This window comes from Anopheles cruzii, chromosome 2 (genome assembly GCF_943734635.1).
Source record: "Anopheles cruzii chromosome 2, idAnoCruzAS_RS32_06, whole genome shotgun sequence".
Lineage (NCBI taxonomy): Eukaryota > Metazoa > Arthropoda > Insecta > Diptera > Culicidae > Anopheles > Anopheles cruzii.
In genome coordinates this window covers 41226060-41240961 of record NC_069144.1, presented here as the reverse complement: position 1 = coordinate 41240961, position 14902 = coordinate 41226060, and positions in this window count along the sequence as shown.

Below are 14902 nucleotides of genomic sequence, written 5' to 3'. Positions count from 1 at the left end.
GGACCCTTGGCTGAGGCGTCCCAAAATCACCGCCCGAGCTGCGGTCGCGCTTCTCACTCTAAGCCACGTTCGCCTCCCGAGAGGTCTCCCGCCCGCCCGTACGATCATGCCGTCCTTCTCGCGATCATCATCGTTCATTGCCACCCGCTGTTGGGGGTTCACGTTATGATGCAAACTCAGAGCCGCGTGCGCAGGTCCACATTCGCTACGCCGAGAAGAGCGCAATCGGGCGGTATATTCGCATCGTGATCGTGCTCCCTATCCCGCTTTCCCAGCGATCCTGGGGCTGGGTTTGGTTGTTGGGAGGTTTTGCGCTCGTTACAATATTTTTCGCCCCACATGGATCACCGCAGACGTTCGTAATTTTGCGCAAACCAACCCGCTGTGCAGCTGTTTCGGTTGATGGTGGGTAGCAAGCTCGTGGGTAGCAAGCGAAACGATGAACGATTGTTTGCGTTGCTTGGTGGTAGAGGGGGAAACATCACAAATGTTTGACGTTAAAATTTAGAGCCGATCGATAAGATTCGTTACAAAGGATCTGAAGACGTTAGTTGCAAAAACAGATACTCTGTCCGATGGAAGTTGGAGTTGTTCCAAAAAATCTAAATACCTGTGGCTGACCTCGGTTCCAGTGTTACGAGCATATGCATTTGACGAGCTCGAACTCTACGGCCCATTTCGGGCAAATTGAACCAACTCAAGTAGTTTTCGTGTTAATTTTCCGTTTCATTAATTTGCGAATAAAAAAAGAGGTTTGTTAGATAATTTCTACTTTAACGCAGACCAAACCTGGATTGCCCAAAGCAGAATTGCTAGGTCTAAGAGTTGAGAACCGGACTGTTAAAAAGATGGCTGTACCTGTCGATTGAGACTTCCCATTTTAGCAGTTCATTCATAATTACCTTGTTTTGACAGCAGGTAAATGAGTTCAGGTAAAAAAAAAATTAATTTAGTTTGCAACCGATCTTTGAAAGGGTTAGACCATCTTAACTTTTGTGCCTGAAAATGAAATTTTTTCTGCTCCGCTTGAAGAAACCTGCTTCGAAATTGCATCAAATGTTTGTCGGGACTTGTGTTTGGAAGATCGCAGTGCTTCAAGTGGCTTAAAAAATTCCAAAATGGCGATTTTGGCTTTACAAAAAAAATCGTCCAAGGACTTCAAAAAACCAACTTTCTGATGGGACAGAAAGGTGTGGTGTTTTACAAGCTCCTAAAACCTGATGAAAACGATAATTCCGATCGCTACTGACAACAAATGATCAATTTGAACCATGCATTGATCGAAAACGACCAAAAAGCCGTTCCAGTTTTTTACAATGGAGGCGCCTAGTAGGCCGTGGAATCAAGCACCAGGCGCTCCAAAAAACAAAAATGTTTCAGGATACTATCAAATCACTTGGATGGGAGCTGCTATCCCTCCCCGCCTTTTTCACCAGACTTGGTTCTTTCCGAATATCATTCTTTTTCATCGATGGGACACGTATTGGCTTAGCAGCCCTTCGTTTTTCTACGAGGAAGTCGAAATGGGATGACTAATTAGTTTACTTAAAAAGACGAAGAACTCTTTTGTCTGGGAATCCATGATTGAGCAGAGAGATAAGAGAAATGTATAGCTAACGATGGCACATACTTTGAATAAAAGAGAAAATCCCATTAAAATTTTATAAACATTTTTTGAGTGTTAAAAACAGTCCGGTTCTCAACTCTTAGACCTAGTACATATCACAGTGAATCCTGTTAATATGAAAACCAAGACGTGTTAGTTTGGACCAAGAAATCCAACAGAAAACTACCCCAATTCGAATATTGGTGAAGACGAAATGTTTCACCGAATTGTTTCGCAAACTCGCTGGCCCTCGACAACTATGAAAACATTGGTCCGGAATTCGGCACCCAGTGTTGGAGGTTTATTTTTAGCGACCTGTCCAAATGCCGGTCTCCATTGAGCGATTTCACGCGAGCACGCGACGGGCGACGGGCGACACGCGCCTAACCGCGCACGCCGGTTTCAGACCGGTGGCCCCCCGTTTCGTTGTGGGCGTAAGTCAACCAAGTGGTGTGTGGTACGGTACTGTGCAAAATGGCGTAAAATGTTCGTGAATTTTCCACCGAACCCACGGTCCAAAGGCGGAGAACCTTAAATGAACATTAACCGCAACCGGCCGGGCTAGCTGGCTGGCTGGTGGGTTTGATTCGGGATATTATGGTGGCATCCATTTTCCGGCAGGGTTGAAGGATGGAAAACGTAAATAGTTGGCGATCCAACCCGATCCAACCCGAGCACAACAGGTGTTTTTCGCGTTCGTTTCTCCCGGATGCTATTGCTGGTGGCAATTTGACAGCCACTGCCAACCTTGGTCGGGGCGCATAAAGCAATGGACGCGGAAAGGAAGGGGATTTTCTTTTTATAATCCGTTTCCGGGCCGGCCCGCCCTGGAGGCCGATTGGAGAAGCTCCGAAAAATCCACTCCGAAAGCGCGAAATACAATTTTTCCGCAAAGCAGCTGAGACGAGCTAGCGATTCCGGTAATCCGGCAAGGCAAAGCCGGATCCCCCAAAATAAGACACCATAATCGGGCCGGGCCGGGCGGCCACTTTTGGGTAAGTTTCGCTAACCACCACCACCACCGCCCGGGTGTTGTTTGTTTGGTTAACGATCAGCCACCGGAATCGTGTAATATCGGACAGCGTCGGGCAAAAAGGCGATTGACCAGAGGGACCCTGCTTACTGCGTCTTCCGCGCACAGTGGAAAACTCAATTTTCATCCCGAAACTGTAAACAAGTGCCAGTGCCGTCGGTCCGGGGCAACTTTTCGCACCGTGTTGAAGCGCGCTTGTAGCGGGCACCGGAGGTTTGTTTGTTCAGCTGCTGCGAATTTGCCAAATATCGACAGCTTACCGGCGGCCAAGGCGAGAGTCTTCGCGGGGGATCACGGGGCTCTAAGCCGCGGGGGCAACCAGCAACGCGCTCGATTGTCGATAGAGCGCTGAGGACTGCATAATCGGAGAAAATGGAAGACATTTTACCCGGGACCGGGGCGCTGCGTTTTGATAATGAGAAAAGTTACGATTGTTTTTCTGGAACGGACCAGCCAGCCGCGCAGGAAATAATCACTAGACATCGGCCGGTCGATGGGTCGGATATCCGCTCGGCCACCGGCGGCGCTGACCAGTATTTCGGGAAATAAATATCTCTAGCTCGTTTCTAAAAATCGTTTCGCCCTGCGACTGCTGGCAGTCGGGATGTGAAAGTCGGGCCGAGTTTAGTGGAATCTTTCTAATCCGGGGGCTGCTGGGGCTTTCCCAGCCGGGCCCATTCGGAATCGTTGCGCTGGATGCGCTTGTTGCCAAGTTTGGCCATTGATGGGTTTTTGGACTTGGAATCGAAATTGGACACAGCCGCAGCATGGATCTCTCTGGTACACGCCGGTAGTGATTTTGTGGAATTGATTATTCGGTTGCGAATGTTTGTTCCTCTTCAACTTGTGAGGAAACGGTGCGTTTCTGGGTATAAAACCACATCACGAGCATTGCAAGTTAGGTCCAATCAATCCTGGAACGCTTTATTCTGTCCGGAGAGATCTGTTAGCTGGCGACGGGGAAGAAATTCTCGGCCCCCCCCAAATCTGAATCCGGACAGTCGTTTTGGTCAGCAATTTTGAGCAATGTAATAATCATCGCAGCAGCAACTTTGCAGCTCTTATTCTGAAGTCGTTTGGGCCAGCAACCCCTGTTGGAATCATCTCTGTGAACACATCTTACTGACTCTGCCGGAACTTACCGATACCGAGCTACGAATTGCCACGGCTCGGTCAGTAGCATCCCTGGTCGTCCATGCCGTGCATACCATGGCGTAGACTCAGAGTTTAAATTTAGCGACGCCCAAGCATCGACGCACAGAAGGGAATTTGTATGGGAAAGGCGGACATATTTGTTTTTAGGAAGAATCTATGGACTTTTTACAACGTTTTTGTTTTGTTTGCATGTGTTTTGATGAATATTCAACTTTTTATGTGTAATACAAGCGTTCAAGTATATACAATTAGCTTTTTCCGTTATTTTAAGGGTTTTAAACGCCTGAGCTATGCAATTTGAATGACACTAAAATCTTTTAATGCACAATCTAAACGCCTAGGTTATGCAATCAGTATTGCACCAAAATGTTTCAATGGATAATGCCCTGCAAATGCGTAAATATTCTGCAACCAGAGACCAGGCGCCTCCTCATCCTTCACGATTTTTTCTTAAAATAATCGCCTTTTCCCCATAGTGCGACGTACCCAAACAGTGACCATCGTTGCGCGAAGAGCAAGAGTGACGATTCCTTCGCTGTTCGTACACGTTCATCTGTGTGCGCGCGTGTTGCTCGAGTTCTTAATGTTTCGATGAAATAAAATTTAGCACACCATTCAGTCCATTGGGTGCAATTAATGTTTAGGCCAATCTCTTATGCAGACACACCAAACAGCTGTCGACGGTGCCACTGTGCCACAGTGTGTCAGTTGGCCGTGGCGTTTGGCTGCACTCCGCTCCGTTTAAAATAGCTCCATTCCGTCTGATACGCAATTGCACGCGCGCTACACACGAAAAGAGGTCGGCTGGCACGCTACGTAATGGTTTCATTATCATGTAAAAATAGACGCGCGCCGAAACCGAAGAGTGAAACCTTATTTTGTGAACGCCCCTAGACCGATCGGGAGCCGACGGGAGTAAGGCGGCGTTAGGGTTGGGGGAGAACTTATCTAATCAAGGGAGTTACAATCGCGCGTGTCCTAGGTCAGTGTCAGCGATGTTGCGATGTAGGGAGCGTTGCACAACATTAATTGAATGTTGTGTTGAAACGTTTTGGAGAGTCTATTCAGAAAATTGATATTTAATTGAGTAATGGCTCCATTCAAACGATATTTTACTGGTTTTTTCTGTTTTTTCTCTTCGACGCATCTCAACCGACCATCTCTTAATCATAACCGACAAACCCGACAAATCGATTTAATTATCAGCTATCAGAGAACAGAGGTGGCTAAGTGATAATTATGGGTTACGTGTAAATCGACCACATAGTAAATGTCCTTTTGATATACTACTTTCAATTAAGTGTTTCGCAATGGCACTTGCTTAATTAGTGATGGGTGCGTCTCTACGGCTTTATTCACTCAGTCGATCGATCATAAACATGTTGCTGGTTTCATTAAGGCCTACAAAAAAGCATGTTTACATTCAAAACGTGGCAACATTTTAATATCTTCTGGCGGGTACATCTTTATCCCTAACCTTCGTTCCAGAGAAAATAGGAGTCAACAGCGTCCGCTGTTTGCCTAGCACGGTCCTGTCCCGCCCTCTACTGGCGCAAACGTCGCACAAAAGGTTGGACCCCTGCAGTCAACATGATTGAACTCTGGCCCCTTTCACCGGCAAAGTCGAACCCGATCAAAGCGACCGTATTACGCCATTAGCTGGAACCTGGATCCTGGGCACCGGGGCACGTTCGGTGCGAAGGTGAAAACTCCCGTTTATTTTCAGCCGGGCCACGTGACGTCGGGCCACGATCTAAATTTCTGGCGAAAGAGCTTTTCCGCACCCACACTCTCACTCTCTCTCCCTCACTCTCTCTCGTTCGATCTTTCTCTTGAGCTGCCTTGAGCATGTGGAGTGCAATTTTCCGTGCACCCCGTGCACGGAACCATTCTCACGCGTCTCATTTTTCATCCCGCCGAGCCGTGGGACGGCTGGCTGAGTGCCCTCGAGTGGTAGTGTGTGTGTAACGGCAAGCATAATCGCATCGATGTATTTTTATGTCAAAGTTCAATTAACGCAAACTGTGCTCGCAAGGGTTTGCACAGGGTCTGGATGCCGTGCCGGGGCTCCCGAGCTCCCGTTGATGGTTATTTGAGAAAAATCTGATTTGCTTCCATGACGATGATTTGAAGCGAAGGCGAACCCATCAACATCGGAGCCGGTGGCGACATCGGAAGAGCTTGCTCCGCCACCGGTCGTCTCCCGGTGGTGCCGGCACCTCTCCGGGTGCAGTGTTCGAAATTGGCTTTGTTTCATCGTAAAAGTTAAATATTTACTTAGGCACTGATACTTCCAACCCGGGTGCCGGTGCTGGGAACCGTGAAGGGTGTTCGAAACCGGGCGTCGGGTGGGCGCGCACTAATGCACCCGGCGGGTAGACCGGTGGACAGACTAACGGCTTGATCCTTTATCATCATCCCCATGGTTTTTCTGTCGTCAAAGAATCCTTCACGTCCCGTAAGCCGTCATTATCATTCCGTGAGTGTCGTCGTCCGGGTATCCCGATGGTCGGGCTGCTGATAAGGGTGACATGCGTAAGAAGGAAATAATGTCTCGGCTGAGGAGCTGTAACACGAGTCCCGCGTTCCCCTAGGGCCGGCGGGATCTTCCGGGAAAACCGAAGCGAAGGATGTGCTGGCACTAATTAAACGTCGCCGGCGGTTGTTTGTTGGCACTTCGAAAGTGCTCATAATTGCGCACTTAAGTAACATCAACAACAAAGAAGCGCCGTTTCATTGCTGCACGGACGGATAATTCTTTGTGTAACGAAAGTGGTGGCACCGAAAAAAGAAAACGTGCACGATGATTTTCTTGCTACAAGTTTTTCTCGTCCTGTGATTGGGCTTTGGGTGCGCTTCGGAACATAATTGCCACCTAATGGGTGGCAATGTTTGACGTTCAATGAGCGGCATCATCATCTTGTTGTGCTTGTTTCGTTAATCCCTCCGTCGCCGATGGAGGCGCCTGGTACCTTGCTCCGAATGCGAGCGGAAAAACGGTCGCCCGTTACGGGTGCGAGATCTAAATTCCGCTACCAATTCAGTGCCTCGCCACGTTGGCGCCAGCCTCAGACCGCAACCGAACTACGGTGCCTTAGCTCACCGCCGGGTCGGATTTCTAAAATATGCAACAATAAATAGTGCGCGCGGCTGCGGAACCGGAGCCACGCCGGTCCCGGATCGCGCAATTTATGCGCTTATTTGGTTCACTATTTCGCGGCCGAAGGACCCCCGCTGCTCCGCTATGATGTGGACGATTTTCCGGCCCAATTCACACCGGCATCCAGCCGGGCATCAAAACAAACGAACCAAATCCGTGGCCATTACACTCCGCTCGCTCCACACGCCACGCCAATTGGGTTTGTCCAAAGCAAACCAGACACCGGATTGGTTGGCGGTCGAAGCCGAAGAGTGGTGCGGAATGGGCCCACCGGTCACTGGCTCGCCCGCCCGTCTGTCATTTCGTTTCTACAATAATAAATCTGAAAACGAATTAAAATTTGCATAATTAATGGTACAGCCGAATGAAAATAATAATACGCTGATTATTATTATGCTAACGTACGCAGAATTTGGCACGGTCACGGTCCCGGGTGACACAAACAAAACAATGCCCTGAGCAGCGGCAAAACAATATAAACCGTGGAGTGGTGGCTGGGAATGCCATAAAGTGCCGTGTGCCGCAAATGAACGGAAAAGAAAACACATTGCATGAAGCATCCCCGGGAGGATTTGCGCAAACGTCACGGGGACAATTTAAAAAGAAGAATGTTTTATACAACTTAAAATAGAAAACAGTTTGTTGGGTATGTAACACACGTGTCGTGAAATGAAGTACTAACGTCAACGTATCGAAGAGACGCTCCAGTTTCAAACATTTTGCACAAATGACAGCAAAACCGAACGAATTTCTTCTCGAATTAGCCATTACCCAGTGCACGGTGCCAGCGCTGCTCTTCGTTTCGGGAGTTTCATTTCGCGGTTCAATCAACACCGAAACTCTACTTACAGCACTCGTCACGGGACGGTGCGCATCATTTGGCGCTGCCGAAAGGGACAAATATTGTGATAAATGGTTCGGTCCCTTCGAAACTGTCGGTCGCGGGACGGTTTCAGCGCGAACGTCTGCGGTCTTTCGGTAAAGCTCGGCCACACGGACACCACGTTTGCGTTTTTGTTTGGTGGTTTAACGAATTTGAAACACAAAAAAATCGATAAAGGTCGCCCGAACCCGTACAGTGGCCATAATGAAGCGTAATCGTCACCGTTTTACGACTAATAATAACAATAAACATGATTGCATCCTCGAGCCGTGCCGGCCAGCCGCCGTGGGGTGGTTCTTGGTCGGGACCGTGTTGGCGTTGGCAGATTGAAAATGAGTTCCGATGTTTTTCCAGCTCGCGGAATGTTTAATCATCATCGGTCGGTAGGTTGCTGGTAAAAAAAGGAAGAGGAAAACCGGCCGGCTGCCGGTTGGCCGGTTGGTCAGGGTCGGCCAGCCCACCGAAGGTCTGTGCAGCGACACGTGATTATGCGGAATGAAACATAAACAGAAATTATTTTCGCATTCCGCGTTCCGCTGTTTCAATTTTTCAGCTCAAATGAACTTACAAAAACATGCCACCCGCTGGGACGGTTAAATTTACCCGCGCGCTGGCTGGCCAGGATCTCGGAGCGGCATGCGTATGTGCGTGAGCGGAAGAGAATAAAATAACATTTACGGTACCACGGTCGCCACGGAGTGTGAAACATGTCGGTGGTCAACTGACGAGGCGTTACGGGTTTTTCTTTTCGCAGTTTTAAAATGAAGCGAGCAAGGAAACGCTTGAATAAACGCTTCCAGCGCGATCCGTTTGTTAGCGCCTAAAGCTATGCTTTCCGGAATGCACCTTAAACCTTCGTCAAAAGCCGACGCCTGAAGAGAGGTCCTCTGTTTGCACACTCGCCGGAGACGGACACGAAATGAAGAAATTTCAACGCCCCAAACTTAACGCGATCTCTATCGTCGGATTATTAATATCTTCACCGAGCACAGATGCGAGCGGCCAAAGGTAAACGCAGCGAGGCGTTGAAGTGGAACTGCCGCACCACTTGCATACACCGCGTGTGTCACACGCTCGCTCTGACCCCAAAGGTTTCCCAAACCGGAAGTTTCCGGCTTCCCGGGGCGAAGACCCAGGTTTCACGCGGGTGCAATAGTTCAGGTCGGTTGTTCGGTTAGGAACTTCACACTACACCCGGAGCCCGAAACGTTGTTCCGAAACGCCTCGGGCGTGCGAGGCGTTAGCAGCAGCAACTTGCCAACAAGCGTCCCAAATGAGCCAAACTTTCCTGTTCCGGTGCGTCCAAGGCAGGGCCCTCGTTTCAGGAGGAGGCACTTTGCGGTTGTTGTCCATGTTTTCTTTAAGCTCCCTTCGGGATTTGTCTAATGGATGGCGGTGATGATGATGATGATGATAGTGGTCGGTTGGCTGGCCGAGGCATCTTCGCTCCCGCTGGCGGGAATAAATGGCTCTCCTTTCACCGATGGCGTCCCGGGTGGATTATGCGTTTTCAACCGATGTACTTCATCAGCTGGCTGGCCACTCATCAACTCGTGTTTATGATAGTTTCAAGCCATCCCAACTTATTCGGGATTAGGGTCCGGGATTGGGCCACATAACCTTACCCGGCCCGGCTTTAATCAATATCGTTAGCAAAACTGTTTGCCCTTTAATCACTCACTCATAGTCAACACCAAGTGGAAAGGTCAATTCACTTGTAACTTGTAACTTGTAACTTGTAAAATATCCGCTCCGACCAGTGATTCGATTGTTTCCTCAAAAAAACCGGTGTTCCATTTCGCCCAAATGGAGTCGTGTAACTGGCTGCACCGTGACACACCCTGGTGGTGCATGTAATGCAAATCGGGCACGTCCTCGGCTTTATTGCAGCCGGCAGATAGTCGCCTTGACAGCTTTGCGGAACAATTCTCCCTGTGCAGTTCCGTTTTTTCCAATGGCCCCAAAATCCACTCGCTGCACACTACGCGTCCCGGGAGCACGTGGACGGCTCACCCAATCTGAAATAACGTAATTTTTGCATCTACTGAAACAAACGTTTGGCAGTTTGGCCCTAGGGGGGGGTCCTTCGAAGCTGCCCGAACGTGCCTCTTTTATGTTCGCTATTACGTTTTGAACCCAACATTTGCAGCAGCCGGGGTCGGGCATTGGGATCGAAAGGATAATCTACACACGAGATCGCGAAACAATTCGTTGCTCGCGATGGGTTTGTCGAAAAACTTTTCGGGATTTTCCAGGGAGAAAATACAATTTACAATAGGTCGGGATGGCAACATTACCGCACAAAGATGTCCTGGCGAGCCAGCGTGTAGGGCCGGTTGACTGCGACTTCCTGGCTGGATCGCGGCACGGCGAACACTTTCACCGGAAGAGCTCAGCGCGAGTGACGTTTCCGGTGAGTGGTCCCAAGGCACAACCGCCCTTCCTAGTTTTTTCCTTTCTAGAACAAAATCGCAGAAACTGTGTCACTGTCAGCTCATGCGGGCTGTGCAACTCCCGACAGAATAATTGTACGGACGCCGCCAAAACCCGACCCGGGATTACATCAAAATGCGCCCGGCCAGCTTATCCGTGTGTGTGTGGGGCCGTGTTTCGTGTTGCTTGCTGCTAATTGGAAAACGTAACGCGAAGGATACGAAAAATAAACACCAGCCGTTGTGGAAAATCGCTTTCAATAGAAATAGGAAGCAAGGGGTGAGGGGTGTCCGCTACGCACCGACGTCCGAGGACCAACTACCAGGCCGAGCCGGTGGACTAAAGCCGTGGCTGGGAAATAATTGCAAGTGTACATTAACAACATTTGTTATCTCAAATGACTCAATTATATGGCACGGTGACATGCCACGTAACGCGTCGTATAATTTAACCCCCGGCAACGGCCGTTGGCCTGTGTTGAGTGACCTCGTTGGATACGATGGGAAGATTGATTACGAATCACGTATGTGAGGCCCGGAAGTTGGGCCTGGGGCGACGAGGAGGGCCGTACGTCACGCGCTTTTCCTTCGCCTCGCCTTCGCGGTCACGGACCGTAACGGACCACTTATGCGTTTTTGATGAACGTGAAATGGTAATGAGTACCTTCGTGGTGGCCTTTTCACCGGAGGCGATTGGGGTTGAATGTGGGGCGAAAAACGACTACAGAACATAAATGTTAATAATGTCGGGTCGGGTAGGACAAGATTTTCGGTGCCGGACTCTCTTGGTCTAGGACACCACCATCTTTTTCCCGGTGTCCTTGTCACGGCTCGGCTCTGGAAAATCGGCTATCGTTTTATGTAAATGGACAGGTCCCGTTTTAAGACCTCCCCATTTATGTTGCAGAAGCGTCCACTCGGGAGCGTTTGCTTTTAATGGACTTATGCTGTCCGCAGAAGGTCCTCCGAGTCCTTCGGGTGGTGGACCACAACAAGCGGGTGGCAAACATTTGTCCGCAGCCGAACCACACAGCCACACGGACACACGACCACACGTGGGTGCAGTGGCAATGCATTGTCGGTCTGTCACTTTGCCCCTGGCCCGGCCTCTGTTGTGCGTGTGTCGCAAGCGCGCCCTCTTCACAGGACCCTGTGCGTCTTGGCCACTTGGAGGGCGACACTCCGGGACGGCTCTCGGACACCGAACATTAACAGCCTATTATGGCGCAACGTTGGGCAAATCGAGTCGGAGGGCAGCATCGCTTATCTGACACTTCCGGGCGGTGTACCGGCTCAACGTGGCAGGACGCGCGCGTGCCGCCCCGGGTCCGAGAGTCCGGAAGTCACCCTGTCGGGAGACCCGTGCACAGATTGCAGAATGTCAGCCGCCACTTGACGTTGGCCTGGCACTATTATTTGCTATTGTAACGGAGCAATGGCGGACGGTTGGACAAGTGACCGTGCGTGCGTGCGTGAGGCCGTGCCTTTTGCCAGTCCTGCAGCGCAAGCAGTAATTCTGCAATTGCATCCTTAGGCCGACTGGTGGCGAACCGAACACACTGGATTACAAACGGTGCTCGGTACGAGGTGGCGCAAAGAATAAGAAACAATTGCAAGACACGCGTCCTGTTGGCGCATCGGTCATCTGGCCCATTATCTGGCAGCCCACTCGGAAAGGGCATCGTAATCGGGGGGCGGAAATGCAACTATGTTTAACGAGAATTATGACAAATTTCCTCCATGCCGCAAGCCTGGCTGGGAAAGGCTGACATCGGTGGTGGGCTTTTATTGACATTTGTCCTGCTCGTCGTCGAGGGTGGCGATGAAAGCCCAGCCCCCCGGGCCTTGGGAACATCTTGAGCTGCCACGGCCTACCGGTGGCTGTGGCAGCTTCCGCATCTGTCTCGTTAGATCGTTAGCCGCCAGGACGACTCGAGCTCGGCTAACAAAGGTAATTGAAGTTGTGTTTCCCTGGGCCCAGGGAACGCACTCCCCCTCCCCCGCCTCGGATCGGGATGATGGGTTTCGATAGCTTTTATGTGTACAATTAGTTGAACCTGTCGTTTGGGACCGCGCACACTGACGGTTCCGGGTGGTGCGTAAGTGTCCTCAACTCGAACGGGGTGTGTGTGTGTGTTTGTGCTTCTCTGGGTACACGAAACGTCGATAAGGCAGGAACCGTACGTGGTGCGTATGTAGCAGCAAACTGCTCTCATTTCTTATTGATATATGCTTGCTTGCTTTGGCGAGAGTGTTTTTTGTCACACACAGCACCCGGTGCGGGAAGTGGGATGCAGTTTACTTAGCACCGAGTGCTATCAGCATACTGTATTTTGGCCGACCGAGAAGCGGAAGCTTTTATGCTCAGTTAAGTACATCATCGAGTGAAGAGGGATTTCCCAACTTTTCGGAAATGTATTCTAATTAAACTATTTGCACTACTCGAGCCAGCCAGCCAGTGCTATCAGGGGTCGCATCGCACCGAGCATGATACTGGGTTGTTCGATAAGTTGTTTGCCTCGATACCAGAGGGCTCTGTGACCCTATTTTTGTTATATTAGTACACTCTTCATATGAACGTATGTGAAGTTTCATTTCAATCGGTCACTTACTTTTTTTTGTAGAAGCCATTTACTATCGACATGTCACAGTATTTTTTACAATGGAAAAAATCAAGTATCGTGCAGTGATTGAATTTTTATTTTTAGTGGGTTTGAAGGAAAGGAAAATTATGAACGAATGTTGGAAGTGTGTAAGGACTCTTCACCTTCAATTAGGGGGTTTAAAGAGGGGTTTCTGAGTTTAAACGCTGTCGTAGTAGCCTTCAAGGTGATCCATTGCGAAGGACCTTCCGTAAGGACTCTCGATCCTCGCAATATTTCCCTGAAGTGGAAAATACTTACTTCTATTTCACCTTCTGAAATCGGGCGGACTGGCGAACCTGAACTCGAACAAAAGATCTCACTCGTCGAGGGTTCAACTTAACAATCAATCAGCGAGCGGCGTGGCCGTTCTCTTTATTTATATATAAAACTTACAATTATTTTGGGGGGGGGCGCCCCTTCGGTACACGCGTACGTTATTATCCCCTTCTCGCTCCCACGCCTCTATCTAGTGCGACAAAATTAACCTAAACCGATTTCCCATCGCGTCGCTCCCATTTGGTCAATGCCCCTGTTGTTGTTTTGTTCTTGTCCCCGTCGGTTCCGGGTTTACCTGCGGTCGGCTGCATCGCACTCCGCTCGTCATTGTCGCGATTGCATCATTTTCCATACCGTCGCGGTGACCTAGTTTCTGCTGTACGTCACCCCTCCTCCCGTCCGTCGCGTTCTTGGTCGGCCGGTCGGCGTGTCGCTGTTTGCAGCTGATACTGCAATATGATCCATGCGCTTCGTTCCTCGGGTTCTTGGCCGGCGCGCTGCGATCGGCGCGCCTGGGTCGGCGCACTTGCCCGGTGGTGACGAAAATGCCGACGCTGCACATAAGTTTTCGCCGTGTGTCGCAACGGGCTCACCTGGCCGGGCGGCTGTGGGCCCACGGCCCCGTATGGCGGTGTCATCAGGTTGACGTCTTCGTGTGTTTAGTGGCTGTCGCGGGATCAACGACTTCCCTTGCTGCAGTTTTAGTTCCGCATATGGTGGCGTTGCGTTTTGTCGGTCGGGCGGTTCTCGGTGATCGATTGGCCGGTCGCTGACGTCGCGGTTGCGCAATTCTCCATGTCGTCACACGCATTGTCGCCACTAACGGGTGGTTCAACCCGAGTCGTCGGGGCTGCGTCAGCCGCTGGTAACAGCAAGTCAGCTGATGAATGTCTGGACGATCGTAAGGTGAGCGTCCTCTATTGCCCCAGTTTGTTGGCCGTTGGTAACAACAATTCAGCTGATGCATGTCGGACGATATAAGGTGAGCGTCCTTCTTTTGCCCCCAGTATTGTTGGCCGTTGGTAACAACAATTCAGCTGATGCATGTCTGGACGATCATAAGGTGAGCGTCCTCTTTTGCCCCCAGTATTGTTGGCCGTTGGTAACAACAATTCAGCTTCTTCGTTGAATTTCGTAACGGCTAGATGGAATGGGTTGTTCTCTGCGATGCGCGGGCTTCTAGGCGCTGCATTCGACTCCGCTTCTCGAGCTGGAGGATACTTCTGGCACAGTAGTAGATTCCAGTGGATCGTAGGAATCTTAGGTGCGCTAGCTATTATTGGTATCTGCGGATGAAGTTCTGGTTTGCGCGGGCTGGGCTCTGCACCATGTCAAAAACGTCGAAAAACGGAAACAACTCCTAAAACAATACAGGATATCGTATTGGAAAATCGTCGAATCACTTATAGAGATTTAGTATAAGGCCTAGTATCTAAAAATATGTTGACTGTAGTATTGGGTTCCGCATTCGCTAAAAACGCAGCCGAATGCATCATTCTTGACAACATTCAAACCGTTTTCGATAGGATAAAGCGGATTTTTTGCCTCGAATCATCACTGTGGATGAGACTTGGGTCTATCGTCATGATTCTGATTCAAAATAAGAGACTAACGAGTGGTGTGAACCTTTTTCTTCGGTTCCGAAATGAGTTCGTCTAGAAATTGCTTAAAAAAGTGTAAGCATCAGTTTTTGGGACGCAAACGAAATTTTG